This window comes from Sus scrofa, chromosome 4 (assembly GCF_000003025.6).
Source record: "Sus scrofa isolate TJ Tabasco breed Duroc chromosome 4, Sscrofa11.1, whole genome shotgun sequence".
NCBI classification, from domain to species: Eukaryota; Metazoa; Chordata; class Mammalia; order Artiodactyla; family Suidae; genus Sus; species Sus scrofa.
In genome coordinates this window covers 43,315,339-43,331,015 of record NC_010446.5, presented here as the reverse complement: position 1 = coordinate 43,331,015, position 15,677 = coordinate 43,315,339, and the positions used below count along the sequence as shown (strand labels likewise).

The 15,677-nt window shown below is 43.2% G+C and overlaps 1 long non-coding RNA gene across 1 annotated transcript; it reads right to left on the bottom strand.

Moving 5' to 3' along the window:
* LOC106510027 lies at nucleotides 1,713–9,939 on the bottom strand. Its single transcript, XR_002343221.1, has 2 exons — nucleotides 4,027–9,939; nucleotides 1,713–3,255 (listed from the first exon to the last, which is right to left on the bottom strand). It is a non-coding gene; the product is annotated as an uncharacterized LOC106510027 (long non-coding RNA).

Below are 15,677 nucleotides of genomic sequence, written 5' to 3'. Positions count from 1 at the left end.
GCTTTGTCATCTCAGACCTTCTGAATGAGCACCAGTTCTTCAGAGGAGCCCCTCTTCTGCTGATACCAGCCAGAAACCTATTCTCAGGGCTACCTTCCAGCAGGTAGTAAAATTAATTTGGGGGCTTTGCAGCCAGCTTATCACGTTGGTGTTAATCATACAGTGTTTATTATACAATTGTATATATTGTAAATATACAATTATATATTATGTTGGTATTTATTATACTGACTAAACACACAGGCTAAGAATTCTCAGTGGTCTAATTTTTTTTGGTGGTGGTGGTGGTAGTTGTTTTTCTTTCTTCTTTTTTTGAATTTTTTTCTGGCTACAGCTGTGGCACATGGAAGTTCCCAGGCCGGGGAGCAAACCCACACCACAGCAGCAATGCAAAGTGCTGCAGTGACAAGGCCAGATCCTTAACATACTACGACATAAAAGAGCTCCCTTTAAAATATATATATACATATATATATATATATACACACACACACACAATGTTGAAGTATAGTTTATTTACAATGTTGTGTTAACTTCTACTGTACAGTAAAGTGACTCAGTTATACACATATATTCTTTTCCTTTAGGGTTTATCCCAGGATATTGAATGTATTTCCTTGTGCTCTACAGTAAAATTTTGCTGTTTATCCATCCTATATATAATATTTTGCCTCGGCTACTCCCAAACTCCCAATTCATCCTTTAATTAAAAAAAAAAAAATTCAGAAATGGGAGTTTCCATTGTGGCTTAGGGGCAACGAACCCAACTAGTATTCATGAGGATGTGGGGAGGTGGGGGGCTTGATTCCTGGTCTTGCTCAGTGGGTTAAGGATCCAGCATTGCTATGAACTGTGGCATAGTTTGCAGATACAGCTCTGATCTGGCATTGCTGTGGCTGTGGTGTAGGCCGGCAGCTGCAGCTCTGATTCGACCCCTAGCCTGGGAATTTCCATATGCCACGGTGTGGCCCTAAACTGCCCCCCGCCACACACACACAAATTCAGAAATGTTCCATGCATCCCACAACACTTCCTTCATGTACAAGTCACTTAGTTCTAATCCATGTAGTGCAAGCTGAGTGAAAGTGAGAAGGAACAGACAAGAACCTACAGATTTCTTTTCTGGGTAAGGAATTCAGCTGGGTGGCTTGTCTATTTTGTCTCATTTAATTCCCACAACAAACCTACGAGGTGGGAAGTGTCCCATTTCATGGATGGAAAAACTGAGGCTCATGCAAAGAAAGTGTCCCTAAGGAGGAAGAGCTTGTATTCTCTCTACTACAGACCAGTGTGTGAAACAGAAGGGACAAGCGCACATCAAAGACTTTGCAAGAGAAATGACAAGGATAGTTTTCAGTTGGACTCGGTTCCTTTGGATGTTATGCTAGAAGAAAAATGAAGCAAAGTCTTGTTGATCAGGCACATCTCAGGCATAATAACTCACATTTATGAGATTCTAAGAGAAATTTTTTCGTAGTTTCGCACCTGAAACCATGACGTGCTTTACAAATAGTTCAATGTGTTTGTGTTTTTCTCCCCCAAAGTTATGAATGTGATGATGTTACACTTAAGGGTGAGTTGGAATCAAAGAAATGTGGTTTAACAGTTCCTCTGGTGGTGCTAGGTAAAAGAGACCCACATATGTTTTCCATCTGCTCCTGATTGTATTTAAAATAAAATTACCAATAAAGTATTTACTATGCACCCAGATATTATACTGAGTGATTTTTCAAAATCACCTTATTTAATTATCATTGAAATTCTAATACAGAGTGGATACTTACTTACATGAGTCCTGGCACACAGAGAGGTTAATTAACAAGCCCAAATCACACAGCTACTAAATGACAAAAACTGGAATTCAAACCAGGTCCACCCAAGCCCTGAGACAGTGTTTTTAATGATGAAAGCACACTAGCTCCTGGCCTTGGGACACAGAGTTTGAGGCCCTCCCCATTTACAGCAGGACACGGGGCAATGGCAGTGAAGTTTCGTACAAGCTCTCTGTTAGCATGAGCCACGCTGTGGCGCAAAGCACAGAAAGCAGGGAGATCACACCCTCACTGAGGTGCATCTGGAATCTAGTCCTCAATGCCAGGGCTGCTGCCAGCATCTGTATTACCCACAAACTTCATGGCATAGGTGGTGAAACTGTCACTCCACAAAACACCAGCAGTGCCACATAACATGGCATTAGAGTCCCATAAGGACTCTGCCTCTACAGCTTTGGTCTTTCCCAGTGTATGCATAACTGGAGACGGTACTAGGAAAGCAGCCTAAAACCCAGCCCTCCACTCTACCTACTGTTGCCAGAGTCCACAGGGCTTCTGCACAATCTGGTTTAACAGGGGAGGCTCTGCGCTGTTGTTTTTCACTTCAACATAGAATCCTCTAATAGGTACTCAATTGATATTCCTTTCACTCATCACAAATTCCACACCTGAGGAGCTCGCGTGCAGGTCTTGGAGTCTTTGTTGATATCTCCTCTCTGGCAGACAGGAAGGCAGGGGAGGTGATAATTCAGCAACTGGGCTCTCGAGTCAGGCTACTGGCTAGGAATCCCTGGTGGCAGGTGGTGGTGTGGCAACCCCTAACACTATCAGGTCCTCGGTTTTCTCACCCATAAAATGTTGGCTAAAGCTGGGTCCTACCTAATATTACTATTATCAGTTACCTCAATATTATCACAGGGATATTAAGAGGAATTAGTGATATGATGGATGTGATGTGATTAGTGCAATACCAGGCACCAAGCAATGCTAGGTGGTGCAAATTGGTAAATATTCAAGTGAGGAGTTCCCACTGTGGCACAATGGCAATGCCAGGACCTATGTTTGATCCCAGGCCCAGCATAGTGGGAAGAAGGATCCAGCATTGCCACAGTTGTGGTGTGGCCTGCAACTGGCTTGGATTTGATCCCTGGCACAGAAGTCCATATGCCAAAAAAGAAAAAAAAAAAATTCAAGCAAAAAAAGAAAAAAAATTCAAGTGACCCAGGTAGTCATTGTACTCCATGTACCATGTTTTGTATTATTCTCCACTCATTTATGCTGTTGTCCATATAAAGTCCTAGGTCCAACAAACTCTTTCAGGTGTTCAGGGGGAAGAACTGAATGGGACTGTGTCCCCAAGAGTCACTTTTCTGGAACCCAGATTGGGTTGACCAATAAGTAACTCTCCTCATAGAACAGATCTTCTTGATTGGCTTCCTGATGCCAGTGCTCAGCTTCTGAATGATATATATTTGGTATTGATCTAAAACAGAGATCACAATTTAATAAGGCTGCCATAATGCAAATAGGTCAAGTATAAGAACAATGTAAAACAATATAGAATAAGAAAGAACAAAGAGTGGAAGGAAAACAAAGTGACCTTCAAGATGTGTGGCAAATGCACTAATTTTGAGATCCAAGAGACATTATATAGTGTCCTACCCAGGAATGGACAGACCTGGGGAGGCCAGCCTTTGTCTAAGGAGCTAGCTATCACTCAGCTCCAACTAATTATTATCCATGGAAGTACGGGTCCACTGTCGCCAGAAATCCCCATTTTTCAAGCAAAAGCAAAAATCTAGATTTTCATATGATATCTCCTGATTTATAAATATCAACAATGAAATTCAAATTATAAAATTCTCTGCAGGCCAAACAAAATAAAACTAAGCAGTATCTCTCCACTTCTGGTATGCATGTCTTACACAGTCCCAGGCCACTTCTGATCAGGCAGCAACCTTTTATTAAGTCTGAATGCTGCCCCATTTGTTTAGAAAGCCTTTACTTTAGGCACTGTCCACTTCTTCTCTTATTCCTTCATTCTCTGTTGATGGCCCAGCACAATCTAGACAGGAAAGACATTTCTGGTTTTTTCTACAAAAAAAAAAAAAAAACCCTGAGGTCAAGAGCAACTTCCCAAAGGAACCTCCAGAGTCCAATCTACCAACCTTCATGTGAGAAAAGGCCAAGGATGTTGCCATATGCCTCAAATAGTCACTCAGGTGTATCCTAAGAAAAAAATAAATGAATATACCTCCTTTTCTTCAGATCACCAGGGAGGCATGTGGAGGACAGGAAACTTAGGAGGAGCTTCCTTGAGGCTGCCTGGCATGTAGGTGGGAAGGAGAACTTGAGAGCAGTGGGGACAGGTTTCCAGCCCCTGAAAGACATGATTTTATGGCATGGTTTCCCCAACTGGCTGATGCATTCAACATTCCCACCTTAACCAGTATGGGTATTAAATAGATTCTATATCTAAATGTAAATTACTGTGTATCCGTGTGTTGGATTAATTATACTATTGCTTCCTACCATCAGCAGTGGTTCTTGATATTCCAAGGCATGGCTCACTTTCAAGTTTACAACCAGCATCCACTCTATTTAGTAACTTGTTTTGTTGACATCTGGGAGAGTCGCTATCAACAGCAGATGATCTGCCTAATTACACCTGTGTTGACTTCTCACCTCTCTCAATTTATCCTTTCATATGGATAAACCATTTGAATCATAAACACTTCATCAGCTCTTGGCCAAAATGAAAAGGAAAGAGAGAAAGTAAATAGCTCATCATTTTAAGGAAATCTGGAAACAGGTTATGGATTTAGACCTACAGTCAAAAGCCTCTCTCCAATGGATGTATGAGCTTGGGCAAGTTATTTAACACCACTTGCACAAGGGAGATAATAATGGTACTTACCTAGAAAGGAGGTTAAGGGGATAAAATCATCTAATATTCAAAGGAAGATCAATGGTATAAAGGAGTGTACAATTGTGTATATATCAATTATTGAGGGTACCTTATGTGTCAGTCAGCATGTGAAACATTTTATATTATTTAATCCTCACAACAATCCTACAAATTAGGGATTATTGATTCTCATTTTAAGGTAAAAATTTGAGCCTTGGAGAAATTTCCCTTTGAATAATGGGACGACAAAGCTTAGCAAAGTCAAGGGGACTTGCCTACTACTAAATAGGAGGGTTGGCCTTTGATCTCAGGCAACCTGACTCCAATACCATGCATCTCCATCCAGTGGGTGCATTTAGTGAAGGACTTGATGGACAGAGCCATTTCAGTCTGGAGGGGGTGCAGAAGGAGCAGTTTTCAATACTAAACCATGGGAAATGCTGTAAGTGAAAATACCCAGTACCCAGATGAAGGGCAGGTAGTGAAAAATGAGGACAAAATGGGGTTCATGCACAGGGGTGCAGTCAGTTTTCAGCAAATGGGACCAGGGAAAGATCAGGCCACAAAGCTCGAGCGTGATGAACCCCCAAGGGCTAGCCAGGGTAGGGAACTCTGGGCCTGAGGTTGAGAAGCTGGAGGGGAGTAGGCAGTCCAATGTGATAGGAACATGACTGCACCACCCCTGGCTGATTATAAGGTAACAAAGGCTGACCAAGGGCACTCCCAGTGCCATCTCTACACTGCCTATCCCCTGATGTTAGGTACCTAAAGGTTTGGATGTCCCTGGGAACAGGAAGACCATTTGGAAGATATCCTAGAAGACCCTGCATTCTTCTTGCCTCCTACCTGCATCATCTTTTTCCTTCTTCCTGACAGACTAGCCTCCTCCATCAGAGCCTGGGCTCTGTGCTGTTTCTTCCACACCCAAACTGAAAACCAGTTCCTGACCTGGTGGGTATAAAGTGCCTCAAATACATGTAAATGCTTTAATCGTTGGCATGTTCCTTACAGGAGAGGAGAGTCCTTAGTTGAAGGGTAAATAAAGAATAATGGGTAACAATTATTTGTGAAAGTCTCCCCTTTCACAGGAAGGAAAACTGTGCCAGATCCTGCTAACATAGGAAGTGGTCCCAGATCCTGTTCTTTTTTAAAAAAAAAGAAAAAGAAGACTAAGTATAAAATTGTGCTGCAAAACCCCTGATTTACCTCTTTTAACTTAACACTTGAGTTAAGCAGGAGGCTGCAGGAGACCATGTTATTACTAAATTATGCTTTTATTTTCCTTTGATGTGCCTGATGCGGTTTGCTTGCACTATTGGGGTATTTAGTAAATGAACCCTGGGCCCTAGTTATTTATTTATTTACCAATTTCCCTGGCATTATCAAAAGCGAGGGCAGCTGTGATTTCCCCAGTTCAAGCATGCAGCTGAATGTTTAAAAGGCCTGCCTTGCCCAGGCTCCTGCACACTGTAGAATAACATTCACTAATGCATGAAAACGGGAGAGAAGATGTCAGAGCAAAACCTGGGCTTCCAGCTGTGGGAGGGTATGTTCTCTGAAACCTTTGGGCTTATAATAGATGATTTACTGATAAGCAAATGGAAAAGCTAGCTGATTCTGGTCTTTTGGAGACTTGGAACCCATAAGATTCTCTTCAGTAAGTCAAAGGGAAGAACAAAAAGGGATTCCTACCTTCCCACCCCACTCCCTCCTGTGCCTTCTGATTCAGATGATATACCTGAAATGAACCTCTTTGAACTAGCCCAAGGCTGATATCCAGAAGAGAGGCACTACTATGGACAGGCTAGATGTTAAAACATGGACATACTCACCCCAGTTGATAAATAACCCTACTCTGAGCCCCGAATACCTCCAAGTTGCCCCAGAACCACATGGAAACTTCCACAAGTCAAAAGCCAGAAGGCACTGTGGCCTGGGCACCACGGCATGCCTCCAGCAGCCTGCTCAGTGACAAGGCTAACTTCTGGTTGGTTGGTTTCTGTGTCACTCAGATTTGTTAAATATTTGTATCATTATTTTATGGGTCATTTTGTACTCCTTACATGATTCTAAGGCAAGTGTGCCCTTTCCCCAATTCCTCTCTATAGCAAAGAGAATCATGGAAATATTCCTGTGTGTTTTAAGTTTTCATGTTGTATTAGTTATCTCTGGCTGTGTAACAAAATATCCCAAAATGTAGTGGTTTAAAATAACACATTATCTCACAGTCAGGAATCTGGGGAAAGCTTGGCTGGATAGTGTAATTCAGGGTCTTTCACATGCTTTGATCAAGGTGCCAGCTAGGCTACAGGCAGCTCAAGGCTCAGTTGCAGAAGGATCTCCCTCCAACCTCACACTATAGGCAGGACTTAGTTTCTCCCAGGAGTTTGATCTGAGGGCCTCAGCTCCTCCCTGACTGAGGGCCAGAGGCCACCCTCAGTTCCTTTCCATGTGGGTCTCTCCATAGGTAGTTTACAACATGGTAGCTGGCTTCATCAGAGAGAGAGAGAGGGGCAAAGGAAGGAGGAGGGGAAGAGGGAGAGACATCCTTTAGTTCAATGCCCCCTCCAGGGCATTGATGTGGTGCAGATGGGTTAAGGATCCGGCATTGCCACAGCTGTGGCATAGGTTGCAGCTGCTGCTGAGATTCAATCCCTAGCCTGGGAACTTTCATATGCTGTGGGTGTGGGGGGAAAAAACCCTCCAGTAGTGAACTAATGACGCATTGTCCATCATATAGACATCAAATAGTATTTCCTACAGACTATAACCAACTTGGGAATGAATAAGATCTCAGATACAAGAGCAAAAACAAAATCAAACAAACAAACAAAAAAACAAAAAAGGCTTTTTAATCCATCCTGAACATTGTCACTTTCTCATCAGGCCAGTGACATGAGAGGATTGAAGCTCTAAGTAAAAAATACTTAGAGCAGACAGGGAGGTGCCATCAGAGCTGGTAACAGGGAAACAATGGGCCATTTTTAGGAATACATTTGTTTTTGCTGCAAAGAGCTTTTCATGGAACTTTCTTTTTCCCTGTTATTCCACCCCCACCCCCTCCTTTTTCTCACCAGCAGAACCCAAGCACACATTATCCCCACTTCATGCACTGCCCCCTGCCATCCCAGGGAGCGAGAAATTGGAAATGAAACACACTATATGCAGATTGGTTTTAATCACCTGGAACAGATGGTGCAGAAAGTGGCAGGTAAGTGCAATTTTGAATTTCCTTTGGATGTTTCTTAAAATGCAGAAACAACAAAGAAATTAAATGGACTGTCAAATGTCAGTGTCAGTTCTGGCTTTGAACAGCCAGGCTTCACCATGTCTATACATAACCCTACTACTATCTAAATCTATTTCCTCACTTCTCCGTTAATTAACTAACCTTTGATGAGCTAAATGCAAGAAGATATACATAGCAACAAAGCAGACACGTTTTACTCCTTGGCTGCAGGAGAATGGAAGGGAGCCCAGTAAATGCATGTGAGCCCAGCTCACCTGAGCTCTGCACTATAACAGGTAATTGCAATAAATCATCCTTTGCCCCGTGATCCCAGCCTAGTGAAGATTAATGGCAGTAGACACTAAAGCTGCCAACTTGGAAGATTTCCGTGGTGGTGGAGAGGAGGCTATGCGTGAGGAATGTGTGATAAAACGCTACGCTGGGACCATAATAAACGGGCTGGAAGGGAGCCGAGGTCCTCCTCCGTAATGCAGAGACATTAAGACCTGTCTGATTGTGATGACAGACAGGTATTTGACTGAGCGCACTGGCAGCTATAAAAAAAAAATAGCTAAAAGCTAATGTCAAGATGTGATGTAGACCTGCCAGCTGCCATTAGGAGTCATTATGGTTCTGACCACTTGCTCCTGGGGAGGGCAGAGGAAACAATATTGTACTGACTGCAAGGAATCAGCTACATTTGATTTGTGGCCCTGATGGCATGACTGGCCCACTGTCACCCTAGTGATGAAGAAGCAGAGCCCGACACTGGCAACTCCTTGCTGGAGGAGACTTGAGGGCTGACTTGATCTCACTCTTCCTAGTTAGGAGGAAGCCAATGGAGGGAGGAAATGATGGTCTGAAGCCACTGAATGCTGTCTACTTGAAGGCAAGGCCAGGCTGGACACAAGTAGAGATGTGGACATCAGTGAAGGAGATGGTTCAGAAATATGAATCTCAAGAAACCAAGAGACCTGCAGGGCACAGGCCAGACTTTTCAGCAAGGTGTGTGTTTGTGGGCCTGGAAGTAAACCCCTCTGCCCCTGCCCCCTGTGGACAGAATCATGCTCTGGGGCATAAAAAGAGTGATTTCCACCACACAGGCTTTGAATCTTTGAATGCCGAGGAACCAAGAAAAGTGCTATAGCAGGCAGATAGCTAGGTATGAGCAGAGAAGGGGGAATAAGGCCAGATGGCAGGAAATTATGCATCATGCAAATAGCAGGGTCCATGGGCAGACAAAGAAAAGCAGGCACCTCTTGACTGATAGGAAGCCACACATTGTGGAGTGATATGTGTCCTGGAGGCAGACAAAGAAAGGTGGAAAAGGGCGCACATCTCCAGTGCCCAAATGTAACCTGTTGCTCATTATGCCCTCATCACAATAAATTATAATAAAATTAGCTACGCAGATAAAAATTCCCATCATGCACCAATACCGTGACACTTTTGATCAAAGCTAAGGACAAAAATCCCTCCTTCCTTCTGGAAGGTAGAGCTAGAATGAAAATTAAGGAATGTGAACCCCAAACCCCTCCTTCCCAGTGAATATTCCACACATGCAATTGGATGCCCCTTATAATAAGTGTGTCAGAGAAGTTCACAGAGCTGCTCACCTTTCTGCCCACCTCGCTTTAAAAGGGGTATTTTTCACTTAAATCTTCACTTTTTTTTTTCAATTTCCAACTCATTTCTGAATTCCTTCTGCAACAAGACAAGAACCTTCCCTTCAGGAACAAAAGGGACTTTGTTGGAAGTTTCCTATGTTGGAAGGGCCTGCTCTTAGTTTGCTAGGGCTGCCATGAAAAAGTACCGCAAGCCATTGACTTTAGCAACAGAAACACATTGTCTCATTTCCGGGGGCTGGAAGTCCAAAATCAAGGTGTCAGCAAGGTGTCTGAAGGCTGTGAGGGAGGGATCTATTTCAGGCTTCTCTCCTCAGCTGACAGAGGACCATCTCAATGTGCACATGGCCTTCTCCCTATATTTGAATCTCTCTCTAATCTCCCACTTTTTTTTTTTTTTTTGTCTTTTTGCCTTTTTTTTTAGGGCCACTCCTGCAGCATATTCCCAGGCTAGGGGTCTAATCAGAGCCATAGCCACCGGCCTACACCAGAGCCACAGCAACGCTGGATCCGAGCTGCATCTGCAATCTACACCAGAGCTCTTGGCAACGCCAGATCCTCAACCCACTGAGAAAGGCCAGGGATCGAACCCACAACCTCATGGTTCCTAGTCGGATTTGTTAACCACTGCGCCACGACAGGAACTCCATCTCCCACTTTTTAATGAACATTGGTCTTCTTGGATTACAGCCCACTCTAATGACCTTATTCTAACTTGGTGATCTCTACAAAGAACTTTTCTCCAAATAAGGTCACATGAAAATGCACCAGGGATTAGGATTCAAATATGTGAATTTGTGGGAAACACAATCCAACCTCTAACAGGCCTCTAGAGGAATCCACTGGGTCAGTATAGATGGAAATTAAAAGTTCTCACTAGTCAGAGGGGACATGATCAGGTGTTGCTGCAGTGGAGGGAGATCAGATCAGTAGAATCTGATGGGAGGCAAAGACAGATGGGTATGTGAGGCAGATGTGGGTTTGATGTCCCTTGGTAAGAGGACCCAGGCAGGCCCAAGCATGAGAGGCCACAAGCCCAATTCAAAGAAGTGATCAAAGCTCAGAGGTATTATGTACCATGACCAGGGGTGCTTAATAGATACGTAACCTGCACTTAAAAGGACCCCATGCTTGGATTTAATGATCTGATGCTACTATCTTAAAATTCTCAAGTTTTGGGAAATAGCTCATTTTGCACAGAACAACACAAATTATGTTGCTGCTTTTGACCAATATCCCACAGATTTAAAGGGAGTGAAATCTTGATTCAAAACCAAGTGAGTATGATGTCAGAGCACTTCACCATTCTTTTTTTCTTTTTTTCTTCTTTTTTTTTTTTTTTTGGTCTTTTTGTCTCTTTGTCTTTTTTAGGACTAAATCCATAGCATATGGAAGTTCCCAGGCTAGGGCTCCAAACAGAGCTGTAACTGCCAGTTCCCAGGCTAGGGCTCCAATCAGAGCTGTAACTGCCAGCCTATGCCAGAGCCACAGCAATGTGGGATCCGAGCCACATCTGCAAATTACACCACAGATCACGGCAATGCAGGATCCTTAACCCACTGAGCGAGGCCAGGGATCAAACCCGCATCTTCATGGATTCTAGCTGGGTTCGTTAACCACTGAGCCACAACTGGAACTCCCACTCCACCATTCTTTTATTTCACTGTGTTATATCTTTTTTACCATCATCCTTTTTCCAAATATGTCTTAAAAATGACAATGTGATCACATGTATAAAATGAGTATAAGCATAATGACAAATTGTATCTTTCACAGGTGACCACAACAATAGTGTCCATTCCATGTGTTCTTCTTAAACTTCCCCTTGCCTCTGACCAATACAATGCATCAAAAGTGACATCCTAGAATGTAAGAAGCAAGATCAAAAGGAGACTTGGAATGCTAGCTGTTGGGATGCTTCTTTGAGGAGCCCAACTACCATGGCTGTGAGAAGCCCAAGACACACGAAGAAGCCGCTAGAACACCTGCAGGTGCTTCAGTCCACAATCCAAGCTAAACTCCTAGCTGATGGCCATCATCACACCAGCCACATGAGTGCATCAGCCTGTCAAGACTTTAGATGGGAGAAACCCAAGGGCAAAGCATCCAACTTAGCCCTGACAATGTACAGAACCATGAGAGAAAATAATAAATTATCTTAGTGATGATTGGTACATAACACTATATAACCAGAACAAGTATTAAGACACTCAACCAAATGATCTGATTCCTGGTTTGTTGTTCTTGTCTTTATTTACCAGACGTTGTTCTTCTGATTCAGAGTAATCAGTCTGTATAATTGGTCAGCTGATTGAGCAATAGGAGGAGTTATTTTAACTCCTTTGGGCCATTGTTTCCATTTAGATGTTATTAAGTTAGTACTAGATAAAAGTGTTCACTGCTAATCTGCCATCTGAAAGAGCTAACACACTTCTAAAGACTTTACTTATTTATTTATTTATTTTGTTTTTTTAGGCTGCACATGTGGCATATGGAAGTTCCCAGGCTACGGGTCAGATCAGAGCTGTAGCTATCAGCCTACACCACAGCCACAGAAACACAGGATCCAAACTGCTTCTGCAACCTACACCACGCTCACAGCAACACCAGATCCTTAATCCACTGAGTGAGACCAGAGATCAAACCTGCGTCCTCATGGATACTAGTCGGTTTTGTTACTGCTGAGCCACAATGGGAACTCCATAAAGGCTCTTAACATAGTCTTCAATAACACAGACTGGAAAGGGATGTTCTACCAATAAACCTAGTTAAGTTCTAGTTCTCCAAAATTAGCTTGCCAACACCACCCATCTAAGAGTATCCCTCACAGCTTCATTTCTCTAGATTCACAGTAAGTAAGCCTTAAGATGTCTCTTCAAACACTGTTTAGTCTACAAAGAAACAATTTCGTACTTGTCTACGCAACTATTTGCATGCATCTGCCCATCCTGAGAAGCTGTTTCCAGACAGAAGCTAACAGCAAAAAACTGACTAATGGATAAGTCACACAATCAATTTTTAGGCATAGTATTATTTTTCCTTTTGTCTTTTGGAATCATTGTTTAGCAAACAAACAGCAAACCTGAAAAGCTATTAAAATAGTCAACTCCTATCTATTTTCATAATCCCACAATGACTATCTGACCAATGACATATGTGCACATACTCGTACACATGAAAGTAGTGTATGGAGAGGTTCCGTTGTGGCACAGCAGAAACGAATCTGACTTGGAACCATGAGGTTTCAGGTTCGATCCCTGGCCTCACTCAGTGGGTTAAGGATCCTGCATTGTCATGAGCTGTGGTGTAGATTGCAGATGTTGCTCGGATCTGGTGATGCTATGGCTGTGGTGTAGGCCAGCAGCTATAGCTCTGTTTAGACCTCTAGCCTGGGAACCTCCATATGCCAGTGGTGTGGCCGTAAAAAGACAAAAAAAAAGTAGTATATGCATGGTACCTGAGATGGAGTCAGGATCCAAGAAATACGTATTGAATAACTGAAAAACACTAGAAGCCATTAGTGCTTCAAAAAGGAAAAGTTCTTAGGAAGGAATCTGATCATCTACCAAAATAACTTTACTTTATACTCTGTAACACACAATAACCAAAACCAATATTGAAGTTCTGGTAAGTCTGGAGTTCCCGTTGTATGGCTCAGCAGGTTAAAAACCTGACTCAGTATCCACGAGGATGCAGGTTTGATCCCTGGCTTCACTCAGTGGATTAAGGACCCGGCATCACCTTGAGCTGTGGCATAGATGCAGCTTAGATCCAGTGTGGCTGTGGCTGTGGCATAGGCCATCAGCTGCAGCTCCAATTTGACCCCTAGCCTGGGAACTTCCATTTGCTCCCAGTGTGACTGTAAAAAGAATAAAAAGTAATTCTGGTAAGTTTGAGCAAGCCTCCTATGTTTTATATCTGCCTATCCTGTTTCTCTCAACTATCAAAGTTACACACTGGCTTTTTAGTAGAGCATGCTATGTTTTGGAAGAATGCCTTGTGAGATTAAGTTATGTTTTGTGTTAGGAAAATCATTAGGACTCATCATTCCAGTCTAACTTCCTTCACAACACAGCTTTCTATGTAAAATATCCCATTTAGAGATTGTCCAGCCTCTACCAACCTAAATTATTTTCTCATCACACACTCTCCTTCCTTCTCTCTCTCTTTCTCTCTCTCTATCACACACACACACATAAACACACACACATTTACTTCACAAATACGCTTTCAATGCATTTTCTGTTCATCTCCAGTCTCTTACTGTCAATGGGAATTTGTGTCTGGAATTAGGGCCATTCACTGTGAATTCACAAACAGCTTACAAGTTCTCCAAGTCAGCAACTATCAGATCTGTTGCAGAAATCCTACCAGACATGATTTCTGGAGAACAGCCAGGAGGGCTGAGAATCTGTTGTGAGTTAGCCAGACTGTTTCCATTGAGCACATCTGACTCTGCTAACATTTAAGATCATGTATCTCCCTAACCCAGAGCTTGTGACTTGCCAGCTGGGATAAATAGGGCAGCACAAGTCCTGAGCCTGGGCCCGAGGGTTATGCTTTCTAAACAGAATCAGATCATGGACTTGGACTTCCCTTCCTCCTAAGGGATAAGGATGATTCAGGCTAAAGCAGCTGAGAAGCATGGAAATCATTAGGCAGCTAAACTGTACACAACCACCAAAGATTAAGAACTCTCAGTAAACAAAATGGCCAGCATTTCTCATTTCCCAAGGTCCCCAAACTGAGAAACACAGCCAAGAGGACCCTTGGCCGCCCTCAATCCAACTCTCTCCTTCCGCAGGACAGGAGGTGAGTGCTTAGAATTACACTGTTACTCACAGCCCAGCAAAGACCAGATCCAGACCTCCTTCCTCCGTACCCAGTGGTTTCTCCACCACTAAATGGCAGCTCCTTCCTTCCCGCTTCTCTCCAAAGCACCACTTCCTGGTCCTGCCTTCCCTGCTTTCTTGGACTCTACTCACAGCCTAATTCCAGGGTGAGAGTGACCATGTAGTCTGGGCATTCCATGGGATCTACCTTTTCCTACCCTCTTCTGTTCTCTGGACGTTTTGTTTCCTGATGCCATTTTAACATTAGTAGGGGCTGTTCTATCCATACCAGTCTTACAATTAATTGATTAGTATGGAAATGAGGATTTATCAATCCCCAGCTCTTCTCCATGGGGAGGTGCCACCCCTTCCCAAAAGGGGACCTTACATGTATAGGGACGTTTCACTCATTGCCGCATCGAATGGAGGACACTACCAACATTTTGTGGGTAGGGCCTGCAAAGCCCAGGACATTTCTGTACAGAAAATCATCCCCCTCCCCCCAAATGTCAGTAGCACTCCCTTGAGAAACACTGACAGAGTTGCTTACCTAAGGAAGAATCCTTCTTCCTCTTCCCTGCACATCTGTCAGACAGGGGAGGCAGGACAGAGTGGAGAAAGCATGGGAATCTGGGTAGAGGGCTCAGGTTCCCAACACAGCTCCCCTGGTGACAACTGGACCTGGACAAATCACAACTTTTCTGAGTCTGCTTTGTCATCTTAAAGTGAGGGCAAAACACCAATTCAAGGAATGGTTGTAAGGCCTAAATGAGAATGTACATAAAATTGTAAGTAGAGAAATACAGAGGATTTTACTTACTGGCTTCCAAAAAAAAAAAAAAAAAGAAAGATAAAGGAGGATGGACACTGTTTCATTGGGAATCTGGTAGAAAAGGGTGCCCCAGAGGGACCCATGCAGGGATTTTTTTGAAGACTCAGGAAGCATGTGTATGATCCTGGGTGTCTGGGGCCAGGGAGCAGTAGAAGGGGAAGGCGAGTTTGAAAGCCAACTGCCAGCAGGACACTAGCAAAATAGTTTAACTGTGCAAAGTAACCTCCAAACCTTCAGGAAAAGTCATAGAAAAACATGGTATTGTGAGGTTAGATGTCTTTTGGAAACTTGCAGGGAACACATTTTGCATCAAGTCGCTCAAAAATAGAACCTGTGTGAAGGCATAAGAATAAAGCTGGAGGTCAGCAGAGATATTAACCAGGATGTAGGGCCGATGATTCCCACCTAGCTTATTTGAATTTCGAACATATAGAGAAGTGGCAGATCACAACAGGATCAAGCGGGTACTGAAGAAATTA